This window comes from Enhydra lutris, unplaced genomic scaffold (assembly GCF_002288905.1).
Source record: "Enhydra lutris kenyoni isolate GAN:26980312 unplaced genomic scaffold, ASM228890v2 scaffoldscaffold2, whole genome shotgun sequence".
NCBI classification, from domain to species: domain Eukaryota; kingdom Metazoa; phylum Chordata; class Mammalia; order Carnivora; family Mustelidae; genus Enhydra; species Enhydra lutris.
Window position 1 is genome coordinate 65725437 of NW_019154086.1, and position 12416 is coordinate 65737852.

The 12416-nt window shown below is 34.3% G+C and overlaps 1 pseudogene; it reads right to left on the minus strand.

The window, feature by feature from the left end:
• Positions 1-4508: 4508 nt before the first annotated feature.
• On the minus strand, positions 4509-5288 carry LOC111146066 (annotated as a pseudogene).
• Positions 5289-12416: the final 7128 nt, after the last annotated feature.

Consider the following 12416-nt stretch of genomic DNA (forward strand, 5'->3'; position numbering starts at 1 on the left):
CATGTTCCCACTCACATACTTCCTCCTTCCCCTCAAAGAAACTACTATCCAACCCTCTGGTTTTGCCTGCTCTAAAAACACAAAAACAAAACCAAAGACAAAACAAAACAAAACAAAAAAAAACCTAGTGTGTGTTATTCTATTATATGAATATACCATGATTTATTTATTCATGTTGCTTCTGATTGGTCATTTGTTTGGTTTGTAGTTTGGGCCACCATGACTAATGTTGCTGCTTTAAATATTCTTGTACCTATTTTGATGTACTTGTGCATGCGTTTCTGTTAGGTTCATAATGAAGAGGGAAAGTGCTGGTTATGGGATATAAATGGATTTAAATAAACAGCTTTATATGATGCTGCCAAACAATTTTCCAAAAGTCATTATTTCAACTTACAGTCTCACCAGCAACATATGAGTGTTCCTTTCCCATTATTCCTTCTTCACACCAATGCTTGGTATTTCCTTTCTCTTTATTTTTAGCCATCCTGTTGGATATATAGTGTAACTGATTACGTTTTTAATTTTCATTTCCTCAGCTACTAAAAAGTAAGCCAATTAGATATTTTCTTTTTGAAGCACCTTTCAATTTCTTGCTGATTATACTATTGGATTGTCTGTTTGTTTTACTATTGGGATGTCTTTTTATTGGTTTTTGTGAGTTCATTGTATAATCTGAATATAAACCCTCCATTTATGATATGTATTACAAATGACTGCTCCCATCTGCAGCTTGCTTTTTCATTCTCCTAGTGGTGTCCTTTGATGAATAGAACTTATTACATTTAATGTAGGCTGTTGATCAGTTCTTCCCTTTATGATTAATTTCTTTGTGTGTGTATGTGTGTCTATGTATGTTTCTATACATGTGTAAGTTCTGTTTAAATAGTCTTTCCAGGGGAACCTGGCTGGCTCAGTCAGTTAAGTATCTAACTCTTGACTTTTGGCTCAAGTCGTGATCTCAGGGTTGTGAGACTGAGCCCCAGGTTGGGCTCTGAGCTCTGTGAGAAGCCTGCTTAAGATTCTTTCGCTCCCTCTTCCTTTCCTCCCTTGTGCTCACATGCTTTCTTTTTCTCTCAAAAAAATAATAAATTAAAAAATAAATTCTCTTTCAACACTGAGGTAATAAAGATATTATTATATTCTAGAGCAGCACTGTCCAATAGAACTTTTTACAATGATGAAAATGTTCTGTATCTGCACTGTCAAATACTATTTTTAAATGCTGTTGAGCACTTGCAATGTGGCTAGTGTGATTAAGGAACTGAATTTTAAGTTTTATTTAATTTTAATTAATTTAAATAGCTGGTTATAGCTACTTAAGCTACTGTGACAGAGCAACTTTACAAGTTTTATTGCATTGTCTTTTACATTTTGATCTACAATCTAGCTGGCAATCATTTTGTGTATTTGTATGATGTGAGGTAAGGTTCAGGCTTAATATTTTTTCCCCTTATCCAATTGCCTAGAATAATACATTAAAGTGATTACTTTCTTCACTTCTCTATAGTACCACTTTTATCATAAATTATCATACCATAATTAGGTATATAGACACTTGGGTTTGTCTTTGAGCTCTTTATTCTTACCTACTTGCATATTTTTGTGTTGAGTCCATATGATTTTAATTTATAGATTCATTAATATGTATAGTATTTGTAAGTTTTTCCTACTTAATTTTAAGAGCTTTTGTATTTCTACATAAATTTTAAAACCAGCTTGTCCAGTTATACACACACACCAAATTCTGTTGTTTCTTTTTTTTAAAGATTTTTTATTTATTTATTTGACAGAGAGAGAGAGGGAACACAAGCAGGGGGAGTGGAAGAGGGAGAAGCAGGTGCCTCACTGAGTAGGTAGCCTGATGGCGGGGCTTGATCCCAGGACTCTGGGATCATGACCTGAGCTGAAGGCAGACAGTTAATGACTGAGCCACCCAGGTGCCCCTCTGTTGGGTTTTGGTTTGGATTTTATTGACTACTCTATAGGTAGTTTGGGAGAGAACTGACATCTTTATATTATTGAGTTTTCTAAAAAGTGTCATACCCCTTATATGGTCTTTTTTTTTTTTTTTTTTTTAGTCAAATATGGTCAATTTTTCACATCTTTTATTGAATTTACTCATAGAGATTTAATATTTTTGATATTATTATAAATGTTATTTCTATTTCATTTTCTATTTGTTGTTGGTATAGAAATGCAATTGATTTTTCTTATATTTATCTTGTATTTGGCAATCTTGCTAAACTCATTTATTCTAATAATTTTTTTTAGATTCTCTTGTATATTCTATAAGCAGATCATAAGCAAATAATGACTGCTTTATTCCTTCCTTTTCTGAATATCAAAATTCTTCTTTTTATTGCCTATCGTACTAGGTAGAGCTTCCAGTGCATAGTTAGAGAGTAAAGAGAGAGGAACATTGTTAGTGTTGTTCCTGATCTCAGGTAGAAAGCTTTTGGTGTTATACCATTTTGGATATGCCATCTACTGTGATTTTTTTCTCCACTAGATATCTTCGAAGAAGTTCTATGTCTTGTTTGCTAAAAGTTGTATATAGAATTTTATCAAATGCTCTTTTGTGTCTATTGAGATGATCAATTATGTTTTCTCCTTTTTTTCTACTAATGATTACTAATGATTTTTCTACTAATGATTACTAATGATTTACTACTAATGATTAATGATTTGACTTTTGACTATTAAGTCAAACTTTTATTTATGGAATACCCAATTTAGTCATGATATGTTATACTTTTTCTATATTAGTTAGCTAAAATTTTGTTTAGAGATTTTTGCATCTATGCCTTTGAGCAAAATTGGCCTATATCAAGGTTATACTGACTTCACAGAAAGAGGGGAAGTATTTCTTCTTTTTCTGTTCTTCGGAAGTGTTTGCATAAAATAGATGTTATTTCTTTTAAATTGTTGGTAAATTCATTAGTAAAGCTATCTGGGTCTGGAAATTTGGGGGGAGGAATAGAGAGGTTTAAAATGACAAATTAGATACACAAATTAAAGGAGGTTAATAATTCAGAGATTCTATTATTGGGTCAGTATAAGTAAGTTATCTTTTTGTTTTCTGGGAATCTGTCATTTCATCTAAATTTTCAAACTTAATGGCATAAATGTTTATGCTTTTTTTTTAATTTTAAAAGATTTTATTTATTTATTTGCCAGAGAGAGAGAGAAAGAGAGAACACAAGCAGGGGGAGCAGCAGGCAGAGGGAGAAGCAGGCTTTCTCCTGAGCAAGGAGCCCAATATGGGACTCAATCCCAGGACCCTGGGATCATGACATTTGTGGAAAGCCAATGCTTAACAAACTGAGCCACCCAGGCATCCCAGGGTTGGTTTTTTAAAAAATAAATTTGGTAAGACTCTAAGTAGAGTTACCAAGATAAAAAGAGAGGACTCAAATAGATAAGATTATAAGTGAAATAGGAGACATTACAACTGACACCACAGAAATACAGAATATCATAAGCGACTACCATGAACAATTATATACCAAGAAACTGAACAACATAGAAGAAATAGATAAATTCCTTCTGCATCCTGTAGTAGAAATAGAAAAATCGGAACAGGCCAATAATGGGTAAAGAGATTAAATCAGTAATTGAAAACTCTCCAACAAAGAAAAGCCCAGGACCAGATGGCTTCACAGCTGAATTTTACAAACATTTGAAGAATTAATGCTAATTTTCAAACTCTTCCAAAAATTGAAGAGGGAACACCTCCAAACTCATTTTATGAGGCCAGCAATACCCTGATACCAAAGCCAGGCAAGGACACTACAAGAAAACAAAATTTCAGACCAATGTATCCCTGTGAACATAGATGCAAAAATCCTGAAAAAAAACCAACAAATCAAATTCAATAGCATATTAAAAAGATCATACAGTATGATCAAGTGAGAAAAATCCTTAGGTACAAAGAAGTTCAACATATACAGATTAGTAACTGTGAAATACCACATTAACAGTATAAAGAATAAAAACTATATGATCTCAATAGATGCAGAAAAAGCATTTGACAAAATTCAGCATCCTTTTATGATAAAAACTTATAAAAGGTATAGAAGAAATGTACCTCCACAAATAAGGCCATATATAGCAAACCATTCTTAATAGGGAAAAGAACTAATTTTTAACTTATTTTTTTTAATCAAGCAAAAAATTTTAATAAAGCAAACTGCTCATTCAAAAGTGATCAAGGAACAACTCAAAATACAGAGCAATGAATCTTGGAACACTGCATCAAAAACTAATGATTTATTTTATGCTGACTAACATTAACACAATAAAAATTTTTAAAAATACAGAGCAAGAAGGATAAACATCTCATTGGCCAATAAATTGTTTCAATTTTCTCACTATATGAAACTCAAACTTTTCATTTTTAGGAAAGGTTAACTGTAACTTCAGTAGACAACAATACAGAAAGATTTTATCACCTACTAGTTTCCTTAGTCAATTACTTTTAACTGTCTCCATTGGGATAGATGCATTTACAGAACTAGCTGTGCTTGAGCCTTCTTTTCAAGCAGCTTTGGCTCTGAAATGCACTTGGCAATTGTCTCCTTTTCCTGCTGCGTAGACATGGTCTGCACCACATGCTTCTCCACCCAGTTTATCATGTACCCTTGCTCCTTTTGATGCACTGTGTTTGGCACAGAGATATGATAGTCCAGGCAATTCTTCACCTCATTGTACACTCTATGTAGCTGTCCTGGTAAGTAAAACTCCAGTGTCATGGCAGTCTTATTCATCTAGACATCAAAAAGGTAATGGCACTTTTAAACAAGTGCCTACTGTGACTTCTCCATATCATTTGCATCCAATCTGTTTTATGGAAGCCTGTTTCACTTCTAGTAGAGCAACTTTTTGGTCATTGAGTTTATTAACAAATTCTCCAATAGAAGTACTAATTTTTTTTTTTTTGAGGCACTGTATTTTTTAACTATATAGATTAGTAATCCTATTGTTGACATAGCAGAGAAGGTGTCTGCTGTAACCACATATATTTCTATGGGAAGAGATATAAGATAAGCCCAGTTGCAAGCACATTAAGGTCCTGTTACCCCAGTTTTGGGATGAAGGAACTGAGAGAATTCCTTGGGGATCAGTCCCAAAAGAACTTTTCCTCCATATTCAGGAAGAGGTGGTATAGGGGCAAGACTTGTTTACCCTGTGTGAAAGATCCTTATTGCCTGCAGTACCCCTGGACCAAGGAGGGCTGGGTTTTTTAGACAGGGAGTGGCTGTAGAAAGTATCATCTAGGACAGCATAGTCAGCAAGGGTCCATGCAGTAGTCAAGAACTAATTTTTTAGTTGTTTGTCAGTTATATCTGTCAATTCAACTTTTTAAAAATAACTTCATTGCTTTATTTGTATCTAATTTTGAGTGCATTATTCGTTTATTCTCACTTTCAAGGTTAATATTTTTAACAACATCTAAAGCAATAACCCAGAAGTTTTGGGCTATAGGGATCTAAATTTTATTTTGCCTAACTAATCTCTTGCATATTGGATTTTTATTATTGATATTTTAATTATGTAGGGAATTTTTAAAAATATGACTTTCTTCCTTTTTATATCTTAACTGAAATCCTGGGATGTTTACTGTGGTCTCCCCGTGGGTGGGTCATGAATTCCAACTTCTGTCTCTCTAGCACTGACAGACTCCTAGAGTCTTGGCTTTACACTTTGGCATCTCAGTTAGGGTTTTTTGTTTGGGATTTCAAGTCTCACTCTTCATTGGAAAGACTTAGGAGTTGGAAATTCCTTAAGGGCAAACTGCTGCTGCATTGTGGGTTATCCTGTTGTTCCTCTCTCCCTGTTATGTTTTGTCCCCTTTGGTCTGTGTCTCTCCAGCCTGATGAAACTGCTGTAAGCCACAGTCTACCACTTGTGTTTAAACATGATGGTCCAAATTACCAGTGCCTCTGTGAACAGCTAGTCATCGAAGTAGGTTCATCTCAATCTGCCCCTCTTTTCTGTGGGGTCTTTGCCCCTCAACTCCTGATTGTCTTGGTTGATCTCTAATGCCTTCACTGATGCTTTCAAACTTTTAAAAAATGTGTCTGACTCAGCTTTTATAATTGGCTTTGGCAAGCGAATTGGTAATGAGAATATAAGATTTTCCCTTCAATACATTCTTTTCTTATAATATTCAATTCCTTCTTAATTTAAAGCTTAGCCTTTATTCTAGTTTATTCTACTTGAAGCTTATTTCTTGACTTATGTTTCAAAAGCTCTGTTTTCTTTCAATTTTATTAAAAAATACCAAGTTGATAATTTCTAAAAAATATCTTTGTTTCCTTACAGTAAATCATTTTATTTGTGTGCCCTGTATCCCTAAGGGACTTCCTTTCTTTATGTTATTTAATATTGTTTTACTCATTCTGGAAAGGGAAGAAATCTCCCCAGGTTCTGTGTTTGGAAAAAGTAATTTAAAATTTCTCTGAGTCCCCTGTATTCTCCACTTGGGTGTGGAGTAAGTTTTTCATTCATTAAACTGAAGGGTTTTTTTTTTTAAGTCATTTTTTTTTGCTTTATTCTACTTTTTAAATGTGCATTTTACATAATTTACAGTAATTTACAGTAATGCTCTGTGTATTTTGTGCTTTTCACTCTAATGTGTACATGGAATTTTCATTTAATCACTTCTGTGTTCTCTACTCACTCTCAAACTGATCTCATCTAGCCCTGTGTCCTTAAACACACCTACATTAAATATTATATATACAACTGTGATTTCTCTCATGACCTTTACTTATATATACAAATACCTATTTGACATCTTGATTTGGATATCTGATAAGCCTCTCAAAGTGAGCATGTCTAAAACAAACCTGTGTTTTTTTTTTTAATTTCTTTTCAGCGTAATAGTATTCATTGTTTTTGCACCACACCCAGTGCTCCATGTGATATGTGCCCTCCCTAATACCCACCACCTGGTTCCCCCAACCTCCCAACCCCGCCCCTTCAAAACCCTTAGGTTGTTTTTCAGAGTCCATAGTCTCTCATGTTTCATCTCCCCTTCCAATTTCCCTCAACTCCTGAAGGGGGTTGTTTTTATTAGATATCTAACTAGCCAGATTTCCAAGGTCAATGAATCATTGGTTTAGAATGGCTTTGTTAGAGCATTTGTCTTACAGCTAAATTCACTGACTCAGAGGGAATTTAAAAGAACTGCGATTCTTTTACCGAGGTAGTCCTTGAGAAGTCCTTGAGAAGTAACAATCCCAAATATCCTGGTTTCCTTGCCTCTTCCTTTATTTCACCCATTCCTTTTAGGGACTTCACATTAAAAGATGTAATGTAGTTCTACTTATGTGTCTTTATAAGTTACAACTACCTTGGACTACAGAGGGCTATAAGAAAAGAGACTTTGGGAAGGAGAATGTCTCAAAAATTGTTCTTGGATTGTAGAGGAGTAGCTACCAAGGGTGGGATAAAAGAAAGAGCAGAGCTTTTATGTCCAGCAGTGCTGGGCTTTAATACTGGTTACCCCACTCTCAAGCTACTCAATAGTGGAAAGATCTAAACTTTTCTCTATGGTAAAACTAGTATGACAATGTACCCTCCTGAAAGGATGATCTAGGGACAAACTAACAAACATAACAAAATTAGCATGCTTTTGGTAAAAAGAGAGTGCTCCAAATACCAGCTATTGTTACTAATTTTATTATTATCATTATTTTAGTAATCATTACTAACTTCATTTTGGATATAAGACTCTTTGAGAAATCCATGTATTTTGTACATTAAGCAAGGTTCTGTAATATTTCTAATTTGGTGAGGTGGGGGACAAGCTCACATGAAAACTAAGGCGTGGCAATGAAAAAAGCAGTCTTGTGGGAAGTTGAGATTTAGGCCAATCTTTGCAATATGAATAATGCAGCCCAGTCATCTAGGAAGCAGGGGTTTCCACATCAGAGCCTGTGCTATGTCCTGTTATACTTCCTCTCTATCTCCCAAAGTTCTGTTGTCTCTGCCATGTCTAGACCTCATTTCATTTTTAAGGCGAGGTGACTTCAATTTATTATTCCAGCCAGAACTCAAACCATTTACTCTCAGATACTCCAAGTTAGAATCATACCAGTCAGTTGTGATATTCCTTGAATATTTTAACTCTTTTCCTCATCCATGCATTTTCATATTATTTTACCAGACTGACCAGGCTTGAATGCCTTTTCTCATTTGTAATTGTCAACAGTAATTCTTCCTGCTTCATGAGTCAGCAAAAGTATCTTCTTCCTAAGAGCTCTTCCCTTACTCCTCACTACTCTTAGGGTTTCTGCATTTTGGAAACATATGTGCTATTCTTCATCCTCCAAAGTGTAATTCTTTGGAATTGTGTCTTATTTTTCTTTACATTTCCTGGCAATGAGGTACAATTTTTGTACTAGGAATTTGGTAAAAACCATTTAAAAATGAACTCCAGTATCTTAATTAATGATAATATTTTCATTTAGACACTACTGGTATAAAAGATTGTACTTAGACAAACAGGAAAGAGCTACTTTAAAAAAATCTGTTAGTTATAATTACATTTGCGTGTATAGTCAACTGTGAGTAAATGCTTATTTAAACTAATATTGCTTTCATTTCTATGGTCCCATTTCTATGGTAATCACTGAGTCAGAGAACTACTGTTATTAATCATAGAAGACTGAGTACTTCACACTGCACAGAATATCTCTAAATTTCCTTCATAAGATCAAGTAAGCTTTTTCTAGATTTTTATGCCCCACTGGCAGAGTTGTTAAATGAAGTACTCATTCTCTTCCTCTCAGAGTTAACACCTTTTTTTTTTAAATGATTTTATTTATTTATTTGAGAGAGAGAGAGAGAGCATTAGAGGAGAGAGAGATCAGTGGGAGAAGCAGACTCCCCGCCGAGCAGGGAGTCTGATGTGGGACTCGATCCCAGGACTCCAGGATCATGACCTGAGCTTAACCAACTGAGCCACCCAGGCGCCCCGAGTTAACACCTTTTTAATCTTGGTCTTGGTGAATGATATCACGAGCTTTCCAAGTCAGAAACTGTAGTGTTTCATCCAGTCTTTTCTTTCCTCTATTCCATTTATAAGCTCTATATAAATCTTCCAATTCATTTAAGTTTCAAAATAAAATAAAGCTCTTCTATTTGGTCATTATCTTTTCCTTCTTGGAATGAGTAGCAATAATTCCCAACATATCTCTGACTTTACTCTCTTTCCACTCTACTCTTTCTTAAAAATAGTTGAGCATTTAATCAATGCCGGTTTTCAAAATGATTGTTCAGTAATACCATCTATGTGATTTGAAAATCTATTACATTTAAGTGGCTAAAATTACTTAATTGAAACTTCTCAGCTTTGACTTAATCGATCTTGTCAACCTCATCTTGTACTATTCCTTTCTGTGTAGTTCAATTCCAAGAACACAATGGATCTTTTAAGACTCTGTTGACCTCCTTTGTTGATTCTCTGCCTAGAACACCCTTCTTTGCTGGCAAGTTCCTACTCACCCTTCAAGATCTAACAAAATATTAATTCCTAGGTAAGAAGTTGCTTTGTCCTTGGGGCTTTTCAGCCTTTTGCTAATGTTTCTTCAGTAGTTAATGCATGGGTAGTTATTTATTTGTTATCTTTGTCTCCCTGGAGTATAAACCCTAAGAGAGCAGGATTCCTAAATTATTTGTCTTTGTAACCTCAGGAACTGTACAGTACCTAATAATGGTAGGGACACAAATTGCTTTTCTTAACTCTGGCTCTAAAATTTCAGCCACATGTTTAAGGTATAATGAAAAGGACCCTAGACACAAGTTAGGAGACCTGAGTTCTAGTACTGGGTCAGTTATCAACAAGCTGTATAATCTTGGGTGTATCACATCATCTCTTTGTGCTTTGGTTTCCTCATCTGTACAGTGAGGAGATTGGACTTGATGTTGCCTGGGGACCTTCCTGTTCTAAAGGATGATAATTCTAGGTGGGGATGTTTATACATTGATTTGAACAGATTGCCAATGATAATGTTCTAGGACACATTCTTAATTTATAACTATTCATTTCATTTCTAACCATCCACTCATTCTGATTTAATGAATTGGATTTCAGAGTGAGACATTAATGGTTCACAGGGTTAGAGTTAGACACATGATCTTAGAAACACATGGGGTCCTCACTGTACATGGTGCATACAAAAAAAGCTTTTAATTAAACACATGAAATGTATTAGTCACATGCTCTTGAGAAAACTATGAAAAGGTCCCATCCCAAGCCCAGATGTGCCCTTGGGAAGGACTGGGCCAGCAACAGAGGAGGAGGGGTGAGAGTTTCAGCTGTGATTACTCCCATCTGTTGTCTTTGAAACAAACAAACAAAATAAAGTTCCCTAAATGAACACTAGATGTGGGAAAAATTATAAGAAGCTAATATCAGACTTGGACTAAATATGTAAAATATATTCATAGTCCTAAATTTTGAGATGGGATTTTAGATTTCAGATTTTGTAAAAGTTGCAACTGCTTACCCCTTCTTTTGTTCTTTGCTCTTTGAATTCATTTGATGCTCCTGTGATAAGTCTAGAACACACTATATATTATGGTGGATAAATCTGCCGCATGGAGATAAGCTTGATCAGAATTTTTCCAAACACAGTTTTGAACACATAATACATTGATCCAAACATGTATGGGGAACAGGGATACCAATTTTCTTAACTCATTTAAGGATCAGAGAATAAGTACAAGTAGAGAGAACTCAGCTAAAGGCATATTAATCAATTTAGCTTCAATAAGCCACCACTTAATTTAATAAAGAAAGACACACAGGGTAGATTTTAAATTATTAGTTACTCAGTTACATGTTCTGAATGGCAACAGAGTTTCAGATAGTGTGTACTCTCCATGACTGTTGGCATTAATAAATAATCGAAGGAACCAATTAAATTCTTAAAGATATAAAGTATGCAGTTGATGGCTCAAGATTGTTAAAGACTGAGGTGCTCAGAATATTTCGCTCTGATTTAAAATTCTAATTTGTTGCTGTTCTTTATAATTTGGTATCCTTCTGCGTGAATTTATGTAAGTCCAAAGAAGATAGCTTGTTTGTGCTTAACCTTTCTAATGTATTTAAATGTATTTAATGTAACATATTTAAAATGTTTTAATGTATTTGTTCTACATAGTTGAAAAATATCATGGAGCTTAATAGCAAATAATAATTCCTCTGAGATATTTTGAACTCTGATTAAATGTGGAATCTTTGAATATTTTTAAATGTGTAATTTTTAGAGATGTCAATATATTAAAAATAGCAACTAAATATTATATTTTCTTCATGCAATCAGATTAAAAAAACACATAAGTACAATAAGTTTCCTTTTCTAGTTCTATCTAATAGTCAAATTTAGAGGCTTCATTCATTACAGCTGTAGAGAATCACACTAAAAGCTGTTGCATCAAGTTATGGAAAATGTGAACAATTTCAAATAAATTAGGGTATTCTTTCCAAAGCCAGTTTATAGGAAGGATAAGGATCATAATTTAGCTACTGAAGCAATTTTGTCCTTGTTTGTTTTTTCTTCTTATTGTAAATCTGAGGAAATGTGATACAATTTGTTTTTGTACATAACACAGGCTTGCATGTGTTCCTATGGGATATCTTAAGTCAAGAGAAAAATCTTTGTATTTCCGGGGACAAAAAATATGCACACCCCTGGCACAAAATGTGCTGAGTGAGTGGACCAATAAATGACCAATGACTTTAGTATTTTCTACTCTGCTGTACCAAAGATACCTCTCCAAATGTCATCTTTTGGAAGAGATATCTTCCAAACTGAAGCTGATAAGGAAAGTGCCTCTCCCAGCACTCAACTATAGAATATTTGGGAAAATTTGGAGGAAAAGCAAGAATTCTTTTTCTCTCTCAAAGTAATTACAAAATTAATGCAATCTCATTCACAATTCCAGCAGGATTTTTCATGTAATGAGACAGATTCTAAAATTCATATGGAAGGATAGTGGTCAACTTCAAGGGATACTGTTCATATTTTGTTCTATGGAGAAGTCACCTATTTTAGCAGTACAAAGGCCAAAAATAATCAAGAATTTTGAGCAAGGACATAAATGAGTACATCTATTCTGCTAGATACCTTGATTCATTATAGAACTGAGGTATAGAATTGGTGCAGGAATGTACAATGGAGCAGAAGACAGAGCTGAGAGAAGATCCAAGCATATACCAAACCCTTGTAATAGAGGTGGCATTCAAATCATTGGGGAAATCATTATTGAATAGATGGGTATGCCAATTGGCTCTCCATATGGAAAATAGAAAAGTAGATTTCTATCTCATATTGCATATCAGAATGTAAAAAAATAAACTTTAGAACATTCAGAAGTAAACATAAAAAAATTTTAAAAAA